The 19,058-nt window shown below is 44.5% G+C and overlaps 1 long non-coding RNA gene across 1 annotated transcript; it reads left to right on the top strand.

Moving 5' to 3' along the window:
- Positions 1-9,080: 9,080 nt before the first annotated feature.
- LOC103682364 lies at positions 9,081-18,124 on the top strand. Its single transcript, XR_573391.1, has 4 exons — positions 9,081-9,378; positions 15,981-16,115; positions 17,405-17,504; positions 18,022-18,124. It is a non-coding gene; the product is annotated as an uncharacterized LOC103682364 (long non-coding RNA).
- The last annotated feature ends 934 nt before the right edge of the window (positions 18,125-19,058 follow it).

Below are 19,058 nucleotides of genomic sequence, written 5' to 3'. Positions count from 1 at the left end.
TAAGAAGTTGATTCACTTTGAGAAAATATATTGTTTTATCACATGGATAAGCTATCGTGCCCTTCTTTAAAATGTTAAGTACAAAGTTAGAACATAAATACAGAGGAAAAAGTCAAAGAAAATGATGTTATAAATAACGCCACATGAAAAGTAAGACCCCATCACATACAGAGCAACTAAAATTTTGCAAGTAAGATGTATACATATGGACAAATTTGCAAGTGTTCATAGAGATAAGCCAATAATTTCATTAAAGAGTTTATGGGACAAACTTTCTGCAAAGTTGTTTATAATAATAAAAATGATTTTTAAAGGAAACCAGGAGAGCCAAGTGTTCCAGAACACTCCGTGTGTTCTCTGGCACTGTTTCATGTTATTCTGGTTTTCTCTCCTTAAACTCCCCAGTTATCCAAATTGTACAGCCTTTGAGATAACTTGCCCTGGCTGAGCTGGGATCCCTGGAAAATTCCAACATGAGCTGCTCTTAGGTCTTGGAGCCCCCCTTTTGTCTCGATAAACTAATTGGGAAATACCAAGAGTCACATTTTGAATTTCCAGTTCCAAGATGAAATTGAAAATAACTTACGGCATACTCGTGGTGCTTCGCATTATTTTTACCTGCAGATATTCTCCAGCCTGAAGCCCTGCTTCTAGGGAATACACTCTGCTGTGCAGGAACTAAGGGACCTGCTAAAGAGCTAAGGGACCTCCACACTATAAGACCACAACTCCACACCCCACACTAAGTCATTGCCTTGTCCAAGGTTCCCAGTCTGGGCCCAAAAGAAGAAGTTATATTTTTTCTCAGAGGCCGTGGTCTCAGAGACTTCATGCTTCCTACGGACAGCAGGTTTTAGAAAAGGAAGGTGACTAGCTCTATTCATGTAATCCGAACCTCGTTTACTCCTCCGCTCTCTTCCCCTATCATGGGTGCCATATTGGCATCTTGGAGGATTGGCCATAACTCCTGGCTCATTGCAATGTTTAGGATTTAACCTTTCCAGGTAGGTGAAGCTAAAAGAGTTGGCAACCTCCCTGTTAAAATCACATTTCCTCCCCCACCCCTGCCTAATCCTAGGACTTAATGATATATCTGATAAACAACAACTTCATTGTAACCAGGGGAAAAGAATACATTAAGACTCTCAGTCTATTTAATACTTCAAACCAGGTTTTAAGCATCCAGCTGTGTTCATTTGCAAGGCATTAAATATTTTCATATTCCACAAATAGGGCTCTTTGACAATGATGAATGAATGAAGTACAATGCAACTATTTTTAGCATGGTAATTGTAATTAAAAGGCAGTGGTATGATAATCTTGCCCAAGCATGTCTGAGATCTCCCTTCCATTTTCTCAAAACAATACTTGCTATGTCTGGTTGCAGAGACTTGTTGCTTGTTTTCCTTCTGGTGAAGAATAGGTAACTCTTGACATTCTTCTAAAACAAAGTGAATGGTGTATCTGAAATTGTGGTTTTGGCCAGACACAATCCTCCTTTTCTCTATTTCTTCATTTGCTCTTTCTGGGGAATGAAATTTCTTTCCCACTTATAGCGGTAAATTACCACAAACAAAATCAATTTCTTAGGAAAGTAATTCTAATATATATATATATACACACACATATACATTTTTAAAGAATAGGCAGGAAACATACCTAGTAACAACAGTAACTAACACTTCTGCAGAGCTTTCTAAATAGTTTCTATATACTGACTTAAGCCATCACAATTGACACAACAATGCTAGAGCTATGTTCTATTTCATCTTCATTTTATAGGTGAAGTAATTGATGAACAGAGAGGTTAAGTAACTTGTCCAAGGTTCTTAGCAAGCAAAAGCAGAGCCAGAATTAAAAACTGAGGGTCTGGCTCCAGCCTCTGACCTCAGTCTACGTGCTATCCTCACAGAAGCATCCCTGGCATCTGAGCCTTACCCCCATTTGATGGGGGAGGCCACTGAGGCTTGGAGAGGTTAAGTTATTTGCCCACCATTGCAAGACTGGTGAGCAGCTAACTTAGATTTCAACCCAGGCTTCACGTCTCTTTGGCTCTGTCTGTGTTCTCTCCATCCCCAAAATAACCCTGCCCTGATACTTTTTACTCCTATTGTCCTTTCATGTATATCATGGCCTCACTAGAATTGTGTGGGCTGCTGTGAAAATCCAGTCATCTCAAAGAACTTTTTTTTTTTCCTATTAGAAATGTTTTCAAACTTCCAAAGGATCATCTTAAAAAGGTCTAGTTGCCATTCATTCCATCTGCAAGTTAGGGATTAATCAAGATTAGAAAATAAGATCCAACTCTAAAATGTTAGGAACCACAGTCTTTTCGAAAGGTAAACAAATATTCCACTTGGTTTCTTATTCTGCTAAGGGCCTACCAGGTTGGTTGAACTAGCAAAATACATTTTCTCTAAAATGAAATAAAGACTATAAAAACAAAATACATAAATAATGCTCTAATTCTTTTCTTGATCAGTTACTAACCATGCTTCTTTTTTTTATATAATAATTTTTTTATTATATTATTTTAGTCACCATACAGTACATCCCTGGTTTCTGATGTAAAGTTCGATGATTCATTAGTTGCATATAAACCCAGTGCACCATGCAATACGTGCCCTCCTTACTACCCATCACCAGTCTATCCCATTCCCCCACCCCCCTCCCCTCTGAGGCCCTCAGTTTGTTTCTCATAGTCCATAGTCTCTCATGTTTCATTCCCCCTTCTGATTACCCCCCTTTCTTTATCCCTTTCTTCTCCTACCAATCTTCCTAGTTCTTATGTTCCATAGATGAGAGAAATCATATGATAGTTGTCTTTCTCTGCTTGACTTATCTCACTTAGCATTATCTCCTCCAGTGCCATCCATGTTGCAGCAAATGTTGAGAAATCGTTCTTTCTGATAGCTGAGTCTAACCATGCTTCTAACCTGTGCTTATCCTCTGCAAAGCAGGCTGTAAAAGCCCATTAACTGCAATGCAGAAAGCCCCCTTCTCTCCTTTCTTTTTTCTTTCTTTCTTTCTTTCTTTCTTTCTTTCTTTCTTTCTTTCTTTCTTTCTTTCTTTCTTTTTGATTCCCTCTCCAAGTTTTTGTTTGCAGGAAAGTCCTTGGTGCCCACTTGAACGCACTGGGGAGACTGCACTAGACAAGCTTGCCTCAAGAATGAATCTAAAGATAAAAGCTCCTTGAAAAACAAGCAGTCAAACCTGATTATCATAGAACCCCATAGAATAACACATCACTGATATTTTTTGTACACATGAAGACCCAAAGGGCCTCGTATATGTTTTTATTTCTGTTTTAGCAAATTTTAAGTTGAAGTGCGACTTCCCTGTTCAGCATTAATGAGGCTTTTGCTGTGCTTTGAAATTTGCTGTCATTCACTTCCTGTGCTTACTGGTTTTGAGACCAATTCAGCCAACGACAAGCAAGTCCTGCTTGCTCTCTCCCCTGCCCAGGTCATTAGAACCTGATTTACTGAACAGTGGCCTTCCTCTCACAAGGTGCTGTGCAGTAAAATGGCCTACCTTTTAAAACAGCTACAAATCTTAAAATAGAAACTTCGAAGTGCTGGTTAAACGAGGATGCTTGGGAATCCCTTGGTAGAGGAATCTCTCTTGTAATGAAACATTAAAATGAGCTATACGTGTAGTTGAATATTTATTTCACAGAATGTAGAGAAAAAAATTGTTGGACTTCAGATTTAAGAATGCCTGGTACTTTGTGTTAAAGCCATTTCATATATATATATGAAATATAGATTGAATATGAAATTTATAATTGAATATGAAATATACATATTCAATATATATGAAATGGTTTTAACACAAAGTATGTATGTATACATATATATACACACACACATATGTATGTATGATTACACATACACACACAGATGTCAATGGAAACATTTACTTTCTGTAGATACATTGTTCAACAGAAAATTGCTGTTCTCTCTCTTCCTCATTATTGTTGACACACTTCTTGAAAGAAGTTGCCTCTATTTGTGGCCTCCTCTTCTTCACTTCAAAATCCTTATCTTTCTACAGACCCATTTTTCTGAATGACATCCTAAAGTCAAATGGCTTTTCCTCCATCTTCAGTCTCCTTGACTAGAGAACAACACAAATGAACAAGGTTTAATGTTGGAAAAATAATTATCAAAGTTGATTTGACATATATTAAGTGATAGACAACATAGTATTTTGCTGCTTTTGTAATTAGAAATATTAGGCAAACACTGTCAAGAGCTTTAACTGACAGTGTTACCCTTCCCCAGCCCAAATCAGTTTTTATTTTTCAGTTGTTCTTTTTGCTTTATTTGATCAACTATTGAATTTTATCTTATTTAATATTGTCCAGGCACCAAGCACCATGCTAAACACTTGGTACATATTCTTTCATTCAGTCCTCCCATACGTGCCTGCTAAGATTATCGTCCTTATTTATCAGTGATGAAACAGAGGCCCAGAATGATTAAGGAACTTATCCAAGATTACATGGCTAATGGTGGAACAAAGATCTGAACCCATCTTTGTTAAACAAGAAAGTCCTTGCTCCCAGTTCTCAATATCTACATACACTATCAATCGTGATCGCCTTTTTTCTGGAAGCTCATACATTTGAATACTCATTGCACATACGCGTGTATCCAGTCAGTTGGCCTGGCACTCAATAAACATTTAAGTGTTAAGATTCCAAGATAAACAGAATGGGGAATGAACCATGAGAGACTACGGACTCTGGGAAACAAACTGAGGGCCTCAGAGGGGAGGGGGGGTGGGGGATTGAGATAGGCCAGTGATGAGTATTAAGGAGGGCACGTATTGCATGATGCACTGGGTGTTATACGCAAATAATGAATCATGGAACATTACATCAAAAGCTAAGGATGTACTGTATGGTGACTAACATAACATAATAAGAATTATTATTAAAAAAAAGATTCCAAGATAAAGAAAATATTCCAAGATAAAGACACAGCCCCATCTCTCAAGACATGCATGGTATAGTGGGGAATATAGGGTAATAACAATGGCGCAGGGCAATGGGAGAGTCATTGTAATAGAGATGGATGAAGTACCACGAGAGTGGGAGCGCCAAAATCTGCCCGGGGAAGTGAGGACAGTTGTCGGAAAAGGGCTTTGATTCTAAGAGAGACTTGAAGGGCGCAGAGCAGTTTGCAGGCAGGGAAGAGACAGACTACGCTCAAGGGCCTCTGGGCTCCAGTATCTGGGAGGTGACATTCCTATGCCTTCAGGCTCCTCTGTCCCTCTGAAATCTCTGGACTTGGTGAGCTTAACTGGAATATCTCTCAGCCTGTCCTCAGCAAGAATAGCTTGTTGTAGAGGTAAAAGGTACCTAATTCTTCTGGCTTAATACTCCTTCAATGCTCTATCCCCGTTCCTCCTTAATACTCTATTCCAGTTATTCTCAAAGTGGGGTTCCTGGACCAGCAGTAGCACCTGGAAATTTGTTAAAAATGCAAATTCCTAAGAAACAAAAATGAGCAAAGGGACAAAAAGAGAGAGAGAGAGAGAGAAATCAAGAAACAGATTCTTAATATAAGGTACAAACTGATGGTGACGAGAGGGGAGGGTGGTGGGCAGATGGATGAAATGGGTGATGGGCATTAAAGAGGGCACTTGGGACGAGCACCTGATGTTGTACATAAGCGATGAATCACTATATTTTACACCTGAAACTGATATTACACTATATGTTAACTAACTGGAATTTAAATAAAAACTTAAAAAATGCAAATTCTTAGCCCCCACTCCAGATTTATCACATCAGAAACTCTGCGAGTGGGCCCAGCAATCTGGTTTCACAAGCCCTCCGGGTCATTCCGGTACGCGCTGGAGTTTGGGAACCACGGCTCTGCACGTACTGTCCTCTCTCGACTTTAGAACAATAGAGCTGAGTTCCCTAATGAGCTGGGGAGTGTGGTGCGTCCTTTCCGTTCACCCTCGGATGCCCAGTACTTAGGCCAACATTGGACATGTAGTAGGTGTTCAAGAAAATATTTGTGGAAAGAAAGAAAGAACGAATAATTACAAAATGAATTCCACCAACATATAGAAAGCTTCAAGGGCTGATACCCTTAGAAGAGCTCATGTAATCCCACTGAATTTTAAATGTCTGGTCAGAATGGGGGGGGGAAGCAGAATGTGGGAGATCTTGGGAGGGAAAGATAATTAACATTTGCTCAGCACTGTCTATGTGCTGGGGGCTTTTCAGAGGCTTTGGAGTAACTCCCGGCAACCCCAGGAAGGAGCTGTTATTGTCTTCACCTGCAAGCCTAGAAACTGATGTTCAGAGAGGCAGTGTTCCCAGAGGCGCCGAGCTGGCGGTGGGTGGTCAGCACCCAGCGCCATGACTCTTTCTCCTCCCCAAGCCCCTTTGTAGACCAGCAGTGGCAGCCAAGGAGCAGACAAATGGAAGCAGAAAGCCCCGGTGGGAAAGACAAACTCCATGAACCACTTTGCCTGGCATCATCGCTATCACTCTACACATTTGTCCAGGATGCCGAGCTAAGCAGAGGCTTCAAGCTGTTCGGGATGGGTTCTTAGGCATTCTGTGCCATTTGGTCATCTTCAGAACCCTCTTTCCCTCCACTGGCTGCGACATCATACCATCTCTCATCTTCTGGCTGAATGTGCCTTTTCAGCCACCTTCCTGACCGTGAATGGAGACGTCGGTTTGTCAGGCCTGTCCGTGTGTCTGTGTCTGGGCTAGAGGATGCCTCCCTTCTGGGTCCCACTCAGTGCAGGCTCCTCTCCTGATGTTGCCCTATGTGAATCAGCTGCAGCTTTGCAATCAGATTCTGCCTGGAACCCAGAGACTCTGGTTCCCACAAGCAGCTTGTCCTTTTCCTTCCTTCCTTACCTGTTAGGGATTTCTTCCTTTCAGAGAGCTCCAGTGACATTTTCATGACTCTCCAGCCCTGGCCCGGCCCTGGGCTCCACTACTGCATCTATGTATCTGCTGGAAGTTTCGCTTGGCTGTTCACTTTATTTATTTATTTACTTTTAAAGATTTTATTTATTTATTGGACAGAGAGAGACACACAGTGAGAGAGGGAACACCAGCAGGGGGAGTGGGAGAGGGAGAAGCAGGCTTCCAGCTAAGCAGGGAGCCTAATGCGGGGCTCGATCCCAGGACTCTGGGATCATGACCTGAGCCAAAGGCAGATGCTTAACAACTGAGCCACCCAGGCACCCCTGGCTGTTTGCTTTAAATGCAGTGTTGGAACGGAACTCATCAATTTATTCTCTAACTCTGTGCTTCCTCCCAAACTCCTGCTGTTTCAGTCATTGACACCACATCCTACCACTCATCAGGCTTTTCAACTGACCCACTTGAGTACTTAACCTCTCCCTTCCTTTGTAGTGTCTCTTTTCCTCCCTCCCTCCCTTTGTCCCTTCCTTCCCCTTCTCTCCTCTTCCTCTTTCCACAAGTAAGTATTGAGCACTTGCTATGTACCAGCCCGGGCCTTATTTTTCCCTTCTTGGCATCTACATTCTAGGAGAGAGAGAAAGGTGACAAGCAAGCAAATAAACTAACTGTAGCTTGTGGTAAGTACAGCAAAGTAAATAAATAGGGCACTATGTACAGCATGGTGAAGGGGGAGGCCAGGAAAGGCTTCTTGGGGAGGCGACACCTAAGCCAAGACCTTTGAGGAGCAGTGAGCATGGGAGGTGGAGTGAGGCAGCTGTTGGGACCGGAGCTCAATGAGCTGGTGGGGGAGGGGAGCAGCCAGGAGTGGGCAGGGGCAGACCACGTGGGGCCAGGAGGACAAGTAGGAATTCAACTTCATTCAAGTGCCATGGAAGCCTTCAGGAAGATTCATGGAGGGGTGGCCCACACTAACGGACACTTAGAGGAGGTATGGAGTGGACAGTGATCTTTCCAGCTGCTCTCCGGAGAAAGGACTGGAGAAGTGGGGAGGCCTGTGGATTTACTTTTACCTTTCAGTGTCTTCCTGATAGAATGTCCTTCTAATTAGGACCAATACTCTTCCTCCCATCAAAATGGCGTGCCATTCAACGGCTACGTTTCAGAGAGAGAGGGTTTTGGGCATTGGTAATGAGCAACACCATCATCATCAACAACAACATTAGTAAAGCTTACTGACGGTCCCTTTGTGCGCTCAATTTGAGCACTTGCATATACCGTACGTTTTAATGCTCAACAGTACTACAAGGGCTATATAATTACCTTCAATTCACAGGTAAGGACAGAGAGGTTCATTAACTTGCCCAAAGTCACATAGCTGTTAAGACAAAAAAGAATAAAGAGACCATTTTTGAGCAAATATGGTTAAGGCTTTGATTGTTTTCTTCTTACTGTTTTCCATACTCCTTGTGGAAAACTCAAATTGTACAAAGCGGTACAAAGTAGGAAGTTAAAGCTCCCCATAATCCTGCCCCTAAGGTGTGACTTTGAACTTTCCTTGTGGTTTTGCTCCAGAAATGCTGAAATACTTCATATTGGCAGTGCTGAAAAGCTCTCAAATACCATGTCCTATGAAGGGCCTGGTCCTCCCGGAAGCTGGTGTAGAGACAAAGCGATACGGAGCCACTTTCTGACCATCTCTGCTACAGGAAGTGGACACCAAACTGTTCTGGCTCCAAAAGGAGCCGCACCCACTGGGGGGTCAAAGAACTTTAGCCAGTTTATATCACTGCTTCGAAGGACAGGCCAAAAACAGCAGGAAGAGGACAATGAGAGGTTACCTACACCCACAACCGGACAAGAATTCAGAGGCCAAATCTGGTTGTTCATTTCGAATTTTCATGTCTCATTAAGAGAGATCATGTGGATTTCCTCTGTCATAAAAACTACAACTTCAGCAGGAAANCTAATCACCACAGAATAATATTCTGGTGTCATTTTTATAATTCTGAGTAAAAGCTGGAGGTTTTCAAATTTCTAAACCCTGCTGGACAGAAGGCAGTTTTCCAAGCAGGGTTCGGCCATGCTAACTGTTGAATAGGAAAACTAATTAGCATCCTGTGTGAATTATCTTGTCTTTTTTTTTTTTTTTTTTTTTTTTTTTTTTTTTTTGGGACCGGAAATCAAATGGGAAGGGTTCCCTCCTGTTCCAAGTGAGTTCCAGAAGAATTACTCATGCTCCTTAACCTATGAGTCAGACAGGAGTCTAGGAGAGTGTTTCCAAAACAGGCCGACAATAAGATAAACAAAGCAATTGATATGTGACAGTGTGGAGAAGCAGGGTTGCAATTGGCCAAAGCAAGTGATGGGGTCTAGAGCAAGATGACAGCAAGCAAACCCAGGATGGCGGCACGGCCCCAGGGACACTCTGGAGGACCAGAGCTCTGCACACCAGCTTAGAGCATTTCCTGAAAGTGAGTATCCACCAGGGATTTGTCTTCAGGTCCTTTATTCGATTTCATTGACTTAGTGTATGGAATTATAGCATCCTCCCCTCAAACGACTCTAGAGGCTGACTGCTATCACACGGCGCCTCCTGGCGCTCTAGAGGCTTTGGCTAGCCATGCGTTTTGACATTTCACAACACAGGATATTAATCATTTTGGGACCCTGGGCCTGTTCCCAGTGTCCATGTTTGCCATTGTTGGTCTGCAGCCAGAAAAATAGCTCCTAAGTGAACAGAGGCTTCCCTGAATCGAAATATAAATTAATCGAGAAAGCTCGGCTTAGGAAATAACCCAGCACCAAGCTGGATTCTCTCCTGGGAATGGAAAAAATAAGCCTCCTCTCTGCTCCCTCGAGGAGGGGGTCTGAAGCCAGGTCTTGGCCCTGCCTGAGCCTGCCAAGGGTCTACAGGCATCTCCGTAGCAGAGGCGGGTGGTATGCGTGCGGCCTCCTGAGGACCCTGCCCCTCACCCGAGTCCTGTTCTCTGCAGAGAAAACAGCAGGGTGGGTGTGTAGGAGGAAGAGCAAGGACTGACAGGTGTTTTTCTTCACCCCTGGTTAAACCCACAGAGGCCAGGCTGGGGTGTGGGGTGGGGGAGGCATCCATCTTGCACAAGCAGTCAGTGATCTTCCCAAACACTGCCCAGATCACCTCCCACTTCCTAGAAACCTCTGAGAGAACCCTTCCCACACGCACAGCTACAGGAGAAATCCCACAGTTCTTTACAGCCATTCATGGCCCTTCACTCCCTGACTCCCCGTCTAAACCGGCTTCATCTGCGCTCCCTCCCGGGCCCTCCCACACTGGCCTACTAGTGAGTTCTAAACCCACCGTGTGCTGTCTGCTCGGTGTTCTCCTTCCACCATCCTTCTGCTGACCACTTCCTGCACAGCCCCCCAGCATCCCCTCTGCTTGCAGGAAGCCTCCCATCCCTGAGTTCATTGCTCCCAGTCTGTGTTTCTGTCACACTACAGGTAGGCTCTCCTCTGAGGGGTTTTAGCTGGTGGGGGATTGTGCCATGTGTGTGTCTTCCCTGTTAGACTTAGACTGTGAGCTCCCTGAGGACAGGCACTGTGTCTGCTCCCTTCATCTTGGGCTCTTGAAAAATCATCCGTGTCTCATCGAAGCAAGATGAGTTTTACGTATCAGTTATTATACTCTTTGCTTTTCAGAGAATGGCCAGAAGTTTAAAGGGAGCCGTGCCCAACAGTGGTGAGGCTCCATGCTTTCCTTCCTTATAGGTTTTTGCAATTTCAATTTGACTTTCAGTAACATTTGGCTTGCACCCCAAGACTTATGGTATTCAGTTTTCGAGGGTAATGGCTTCAGGGAGCACTGATTTCTGTGTTTAATTGTTTAAGATAGGGACAGACGGCAAACCTATATCGTACTCCAAATCCCCCCTCCGTCTCCCCCTCTCACACACATACACAGCCCACAGAGATAGACATTCCTAACAGTGTGTGAAGGAGGCTGATGGTACAGAATTCAGCGTATAATAAAAATTTTAAATGCCACTTAATACGGAAAGCTGATTAGTTCATAGGTGTTTAGAGGGAGGCACAGCAGGTCCTCGGCAGGGCTAGGTGCCATAAAGGGATACCGAAGGGCGAATGCATGGTGGTGTTGTGGAAACTCTCCCCGGCTTGTCTTTCATGGTTAAACAAGCTTTTTCTCTCCTCAGTGTTTGTACGTGCTGCTTTCTCTGCCTAGAAAGCCTTTGCCCTTCACCCCTAGCCCCTTCATTAAGTAAGTGCCTTCATCCCTCCGGTGTCAACTTAAACAGAACTGCCTCAGAGGGGCCTAGACTCAATGTCTTTGTACTCTCCCTTTCCCCATCGTTGGTATTTTCCTCAAAGCCCCTGCCGATGATGATGATGATGATGATGATGATGATGATGATGATGATGATGATGATTTTATGTCTGCTTCTTCTGCTAGACTGAAAGCAACCTGATAGGGAGAGGATTCGTGTGGTTTCCTCATTAATGTATCCACAACACAGAGTAGGGGTTCAACGTTCCACTTGAGCTAGAGGGAGCTGGTTAGTTTCCTGGACGGGCGCCTTTCCCTGCCCACTCAGCTCCCTGCCCTCCTCCCTCCACTTCCCCCAACTTGCTTCCCAGAAGCCCACCTCCCTCATCACTGTCTCCACTTAACACACTCCTGCTCACTTCCTAACACCTTCTCATATGCCCTCTCCATTGTGACACTCTCTCTCAGCTGTTAGTGACTCCTGCTGCTGGGCTCCCCCAACTTTGACTTTCTTCCACAGTTTCCCATGATTGTTTCTTTTTTAGTACAGAAACTTGAAGGTGCTTTTAGAAAACCTTGAACAAACATCATAGAGGTGTGTAAAGTCAAAAGCGAAATTCTTCCTTCCCCTTCTCATGTTTCTCATGGTACCATGAAGTTCTTTTCTCTGCATTTATAATCATACATTAAATCTTTTCTTTTAAATAAATTTTAAAAGGGGGACCATTGTATACTTTAAGGAAGTAAAAAACAGATCATATAATAATATCCTGTCGTGACATTTTTCAATGACCAGGTCTTATTTTTCTTTCCACATGAGAATAGAGAGAGCCGCCTTGATTTTTCAATGGCTGATTGTTGGCCCATGTGTGCTTGTACCATCATTTAAAAAACCAGTCTTTTCACAACAATTTAGGTGCTTCCTATTTTTGTGAATTACAAGCAGTCCTGAGCTAAATCCCCTTAACACATCTGAGTGGCTATTTCTCTGGAATATATTCCTAAGAGTGGAGTCGTTGTATCGAATGGCCTCCCATTTTGTGTTTTGATAGCTATAGCCCAATTGTCTGCTAGAGTAGCAGTGCCCCATGTGTGAGAATATCTGAATCTTCACAGCCATGCTTGGTATTGTCACTGTGCTTTATCTTTCTTGTCTTACTGGTCAAACTTTTCCTGTCCTCAACTATTGAAGTTGAATAGATTTTAATCACCACAGTGTTGTTGACCTGTACACTACTGTTTATATCCATTGCTCATTTGCCAATTAGACTGTTCAGTTTCATTTTTTTACTCATTTCTAGTGTTTTTTTTTAATTATAGCAAAATACACACAGCATAAAATCTGCCATCTTAACCAGTTTTAAGGGTCCAGCTCAGTGGCATTAAGTGCATGGGCTTCCTTGTGCAGCCATCCCCACCATCCAGCTCCAGGGCTCTTTTAAGATGAAAACATCTTGCAAAACTGAATTCTCCCTTTCCCCCAACCCCCAGCCCTGGGCAATCATCCTTCTCTTTTCTGTCTCTATGAATTTGATGACTACTTGGTTTTTTAAATAGTAAGCATATAGGGGCACCTGGGTGGCTCAGTCAGTTAAGCTTCCAACTCTTGGTTTCAGCTCAGGTCATGATCTCATGGGTTGTGAGATCGAGTCCCACATCAGGCTCCACACTCAGTGGGGAGTCTGTGACATTCTCCCTCCCCCTCTGCCCTCACTGTGCTCTCACTCTCTTTCTCTTCCCCCACCAAATAAATAAATAAACAAATAAATAGCATGCATATAAACTTTTGTTATGGAGGTTCAACATATTTCTTCAAAATTTTTAGCTTGCCTTTAACTATAATGTCTCTTGTCATGTGGAAGGTGCTCATTTTTTTAAGGTTTGCATTTTTATGTCTGTAAATATGATCACCTTCTGCTTTATGGCTTGTAAGTTTTATGTCTTGCTTTGCAGAACCTCCTCAGCCTAAAATAATAAAGTATTTTCCTGATTTCTTCCGGTAATAAACTTAGCACCATCACTGCCTCCTTCACCCTTTACTGTTAGGTCTCACCCCTTCTTGTCCCTCCCTCATCGCCATATTTAAATTGAATTCTTAAAGCCGTGCTAATCTAGGCCCTTGATTCTTGGCGCTCCTTGGTCTCAGCCTGCCACACTCAGCCGCAGCCCTGGACAGTGCCAATGTCCTGCTTCTGCTTGAAAACACCACCTTCACGCCATGCCACCCTATGTTGTTGCTCTTCCTCCCACATCTTTCGCTACTTTCAGCTTATTCATTCAACATGTTTTTATTGAGCATCTGCTATGTACCAAAACTGTGCTAGGTGCTGGGGACACAGTGGTGAGCCCCACAGGCATTGTCATGGACCTCTGGCCCCTGAAGTGTATGGTTTAAGACGGCAGACATGAGACAGTCATATATATTCTCTGTATCAGCCCCCTGTTATGCACGTGTGTGTGTGTGTGTGTGTGTGCATTTATGTATTTGCAGAGTGTTATGAAAGCAAATAACAGGGAGGAAGGGGGGAGAGGAAGTCAAGGAAAGACAAATTAAGGAAGTGATTTTTAAGCTGAGCTCTGCAGGATGAAAAAGTGCTAGCTGGGTGAGGAGTGGATAGTTTGGAAGGGTTGCTTCCGGGAAAAGGAAGGAAAACTTCAAAGACTCTGAGGTGAGAAGGAGCTTGGAAAATTCAAGAAATCAAAAGAAGGCCCGTGTAGGTGGAGTGTGGGCAGCAAGGTGGGAGATGAGGTCAAAACCATGAATAAAGAACCAGGTCATTCAGGGTCTTATGGACACGTGGAGAGGGCTGGAGATTTACTCCCAAGAGCAATGGGCAGCTATTGACAACATCTCTTCCCCTGCTTGTTTCCCCACTTTGGATGCCCCTTGTAGATGGGTCTTTGGTGTTCTGACCTTCTCTTGGCTCATTCAGTCTTATGGTTAAGTAATCACCTCTCTATGGCTTCTTCCTGAATCCTAATAGCCTCCTGAATTCTAGTCTTTTCCCAGCTACCTCCTAGGGTTATTACTAGGGTGTCTTGCTGGTTCCACATATGTAAATGTTGGAAACTGACCTCATTTTCCTTTCCAAAATCCTTCCTTCTCCTGTGTTTCCCATCTTGGTCAATAGCAGTTCCCCTGCACCCCCATTTTCCCAGATTGGAAACGTGTATGTCTCCTTGACTAACCCTCCCCTTATTTTACTCATTCATTTACTCTGAGGCTACAGCAGGGAACTGGTAAAACTTACATTCCATGGACCAACAGTAAACACATCAATGTATATTATAATGTCAGTAAATGATAAGTGTATAATAAAAGTAAAGCACACAGAAAGTGATGGGGTGGGAACGCCGCTTATTTTCATCAGAGAAGGTCTCTTTGAGAAGGTAGATTTGAGCAGAGGAAATAGCAAATGCAAAGGCCCAGAGGTGAGAGCATGCTTGCGATGCAGCAAAAAGATCAGTAGCTGGAATGCATCAAGTGACAGGTTGAAAGTACAGAGATGAAGCCAAAGAAGCGGCGCTTACAGACTACAGACTGCTGAAAGGTATGAAGAGGGGATTGGAATTTAATTCTAAGTGAGGTGAGAAGCCTTCAGAGGGTTTCGCTCAGAAAAGTGCCATGATCTTATACATAAAGATCAGAGGATCTGTCTGGTGCTTGTGAAGAACAGACTGTGGGAGCAGAGTGAAGACCACATAGTAATCCAAGTCCTCACCACACTCACAGGGTTTTGCCCGCATCCATCCCCCTCCCCCAACCTCACAGCTACTGCCCTAAATTACCCCCCTCCCTCATACCTGAATGACTGCTGGGGTCGCATTAATGATCTTCCTGATCCTTCTGGATTTCTCTTTCAGTTGCACACGTCTGAGTAAGCCCTTCCTTTGCTCAAGCCTTCAGTTGTTCCTCACCCCATACAAAAGAAGTACAACTTCTTCAGCCTTGGATTTGAGGCCCCTCCTGCCTTCCCACCTTATCTCCCACTGCTGCCTTTCACCTAGCCCAAGTTCAAGTCACACTGCACTACTCAGTTCTGCATAGAAGCTTCTTGCCTTCCCACCTCCAACATTTGCACAACCAATTCCATCTTCCCAAAAAGCATTCTCTCACCTTCCCTCAACTCTGTAAGAGCCAGACTTCCTCAATTTTTCCTGATGGTTCAGGCAAAGGGGATTCTTCTTGCCTTTGGACTTTTATACTTTTCCAATGACACTAATCACTCTCTGCGTGGCTATAACTCTTTATTATACGCATCTTATCTTTCTCATGAATTTATACGTTTCCGGGGGTCAGGGTCCAACTGCACTTTGTATCCACACTGCCCAGTCCAATGCGCATGGGGAGACACCCCAGGCATTTGTCAAATGAATGAAGTGCTGGCTCCAGAGTATTTAAGCTCTCTATCTGGGGAGACAACCATGTCCTAGGTTCATCTAAATGAATAATATAAGACTGTATAAAATGGGAGGGATCCCTCAGGTAACACACTCTATAGACTGTAGGGATTCAGAGGGGCGATCTGTAGAAGATGGATTGGTCAGGGAAGAGCTAGTAGCAGGTGATGTTTCTGGGGCGATTGTCATGTGCTGCGCTCTATAGGCTGAACAATTTACTGCAGTACCTCACTTCTCTCTACTACCTATGCTTCCGATATATACCTAGGCACTGATCTGATAGCCCCCTTCAGATGAGGAGACCGAGGTAGCAAGGTGAAGTGATCTTCTCGAAGTCACACTGTTACAAAATCTGCAGATGTGGGATCTGAACCCATGCCTATCTGATTGATTAGCTTGTATCCATCCCTCTAGTATTCTGCCTTTGGAAAAGCTCTGCAGTGAAAACAGGGTTTGCATTTTGTCTCCTGCCTCATTCCAAAATGGATTTGAAGCAGTTAAATACGAGCCGAGCTGTGCCAGAAGAGATGACGAGGATTTGAAGATGAGGTAGGTGGTTCGGGTTAGGGAAGTAGCTATTTGTGGGCTATCAGGCAGACTCGTTCCTGGATGGAAGCAGAGTGTGTCGACTACATTGGAGGATGTATCTGGAGACTTGTTGGAGACTAATGTGTGGAAGGTGTTGAATGCCAAGGAGGATTGTTGAATGTTAATGACTTAGGACACAAGGAGATGTTGAGGGTTTATGAGCAGGCCAGGATAGAACTCCATTCAAAGAACATTCATTGGGATAGGTTGTGCACTAACTGATGAATGGAAAAGTATGATTCACTGAGCAAACCCTCGCTCTCAAAGAGCTGATCATCTTTTGGGAGAAACAGCCCGTAGGATGCAAACAAAGCACCATGGAGACCAAGCTAGGAGAGGTGGGTTTTATGAAGGAGCGGGGGAACCTCCTAAGGTTGTGGCATTTGAACCAGGCCTTGCAGACAAGGGAGGATGGAGAACAGTGATGGTGACTGCTTCTGGGCCAGGGGAAGGGGGGGAGGGCGGTTTTTATAGAGGGTTCCCCGGTAATCCTACACAGGCTGGGTCATAATACTTGTCTCTCATACATTTCTGAGAGGGAGATGCACCGAAGGCCAAAAATCCTTCTGCACAGGCAGCAGCACCTGTGAAAAAGACTCAAGGGTCTTAGCAGTGAGCAAGTTCAGTGAGAGAATGGGGCTGCTTGCCTGCCAAAGGAGCTGAAGTCACCTGCGGCTGCCTTAAAAGATGGTCAGGGCCGCACAACCGGCTCCCAGACTCTAGCCCGCGAATTTTGTCAGTTCTGGGGGCCACCAGCTAGAGCAGCGATTCACAGCCAGGGGTGATGTTGACCTTCAGGAGACATTTGGCAATGTCTGGAGACATTTTTGGTTGTCACACGGGGAGGAGCTACTACTGACATCCAGTGTAGGATCCTGAGCTGTCGTTAAACATCCTGTACTACCCAGGCTGGCCCCCCATTGTCTGCAACAAAGAACTTCCCAGACCGAATGTCAACGGTGCCAAGCTTGAGGAACCCAGCTCCAGGGGACGAAGCACCCAAAGCATGGGTCGAGGTTTTGATGACAGTATCCTTAGGAGCAGTTGAAGTAACCGGGAATGTGTATCTTGGAGGAGAATTAGGAAGCTGATAGATATCTTAGAAAAGCAGGTTGTCCAGAGCAACCGCCCCAACTTCCACCATCACTCACCCCGACTATTGCAATCAGAGTCCAACCAGACCCAATGTTTGGAAGATTAAGAAAGTCATCGTAATAGCAAATGCTTACGTAGCATTCACTGCTTTTCAGATACTAAGGTAAGAGCTGTACCTATGACAGGGCATTGAATGGTCCCAACAAACCCGTCGCAGCCAGTTTTCAAGCGGGGAGACGAGGCACAGAGAAGAGGGTAAGTCACTTGCCTAAGATCACAAATCTCTGTGAGTCACAGAGCCAGCACTTGAACCCCAGCGGGCTGTGCTCTGAACCACTGTGCAGGACTGCGGTAGCTGCATGGGAGAGAGCTGTGTTTGAAAGACACAGATCCAAGCCTCAACCCCAGCTTTACCATTTACTAGCTGGGGACCCACAGGCAGTTTCTATCCCTGTATCAGTGGGACAGTGAGATGATAAAAGGCGACTAGCTCTTCTGTGCAATGAGTTCTCACAACAACTCAAGGAGGTACGTGCTTAGTACCCTCATTTCACATACATGAGGATTAGAGAGGTCGAGTGACTTGCCCAGGGTCACCCAGCTAAGAAGTGGAGAGTCAGGATTTAAACCCACATCTGTTTGATTCCAGAACCTGTTTTTAATCACAAAGCCGTATATTCCCAAACTTGGGGTGGTGGCAGCAGAACAAAGCATATGAACGTTTCCTGGAATGTAGAAAGCAATTAACAAAAGCTATTTGTTATTATCATAGCAATCACAGTTTTGATCTTCGTGACCAGCTCACTCAGGTGTGCAGATGGCAGCACAGTATTCCAGCCAAGAGAACAAGGTCAGCAGAAGATGAATGATGCAGGGGTTTGTGTGCGATCACAAGCCCATAGCCAGCTATTCCGTAAGCCTGGGCTTCGGTCTCTCCGGTAAGGCGGTGTCACTTTTGATCCATTTGTCCTGCTCTCTGCACAGTCTACTATTCATAGAACAGGAGTGGGAGGAGAAGGGACAATGCGAGGCTAATTTAATGTCAAGGTTCCGTAGCCCATACATTTCATAGATTCCACTTAGTCATAATAAAAAAAAAAAAGATGAATGTAGTGCCTTGTGCAAAATGGGAAAAGCCACCACACACTCACATACTGCACTGCAAATAGAACCACAGCTCACCTGACGGTTAATTCCGCCCAGGAAGGATTTCATTTTAAAACAATTGCCTGATTTCATTGTAGGGAATGCTGTGTGAGCGTTTTGCACAGAGAGGGGGTGGCATCCGCCTAGCTGGAGGACTGGCAGCACATGGAATCTTCCTGCAGTAGATTCTTAAACATGGAAGCCTGGCCAAAGGGAGGCCAGACAAGAAGGGATGGGAGAATTGCTTGAGTGACAGATGTGGACACGAAGGACAATGGGACGCCTGGGCAGGGGACCACCAACTGCCTAGCTGGGGGAGAGTGATCAGAGAAACTTTCACAGAGAGGGGATATTTGAGCTGGATCTTGAAGGACGAATAGGAGTGTGCCAGGTGGAGGAAGGGGGGAAGGTATATAGACAAGAGAGACCAACAGCCCTGTGAAAGTTCTGAGACCTGGGAGAACACAGCCACTCCTATGCTTTGTGGCTAGTTGTGGCAAGAGCTCAGGGAGAGAGGGGCGTAGAGTGAAGGAGCCAAGGCTGGAAATGTGGGCTGGAGTCAGCTCATAAAGGGCCTGTAGCTCTACAACGGCTTCTGGACAGCTTGGTGCAGTGGAAAGATTTCTGGCTGTGCAGCAGGAGGAAAAAAACCTGGGGGTTTGG

This window comes from Ursus maritimus, unplaced genomic scaffold (assembly GCF_017311325.1).
Source record: "Ursus maritimus isolate PB19 unplaced genomic scaffold, ASM1731132v1 scaffold_23, whole genome shotgun sequence".
NCBI classification, from domain to species: domain Eukaryota; kingdom Metazoa; phylum Chordata; class Mammalia; order Carnivora; family Ursidae; genus Ursus; species Ursus maritimus.
This window is presented reverse-complemented; position numbering and strand designations above follow the sequence as displayed.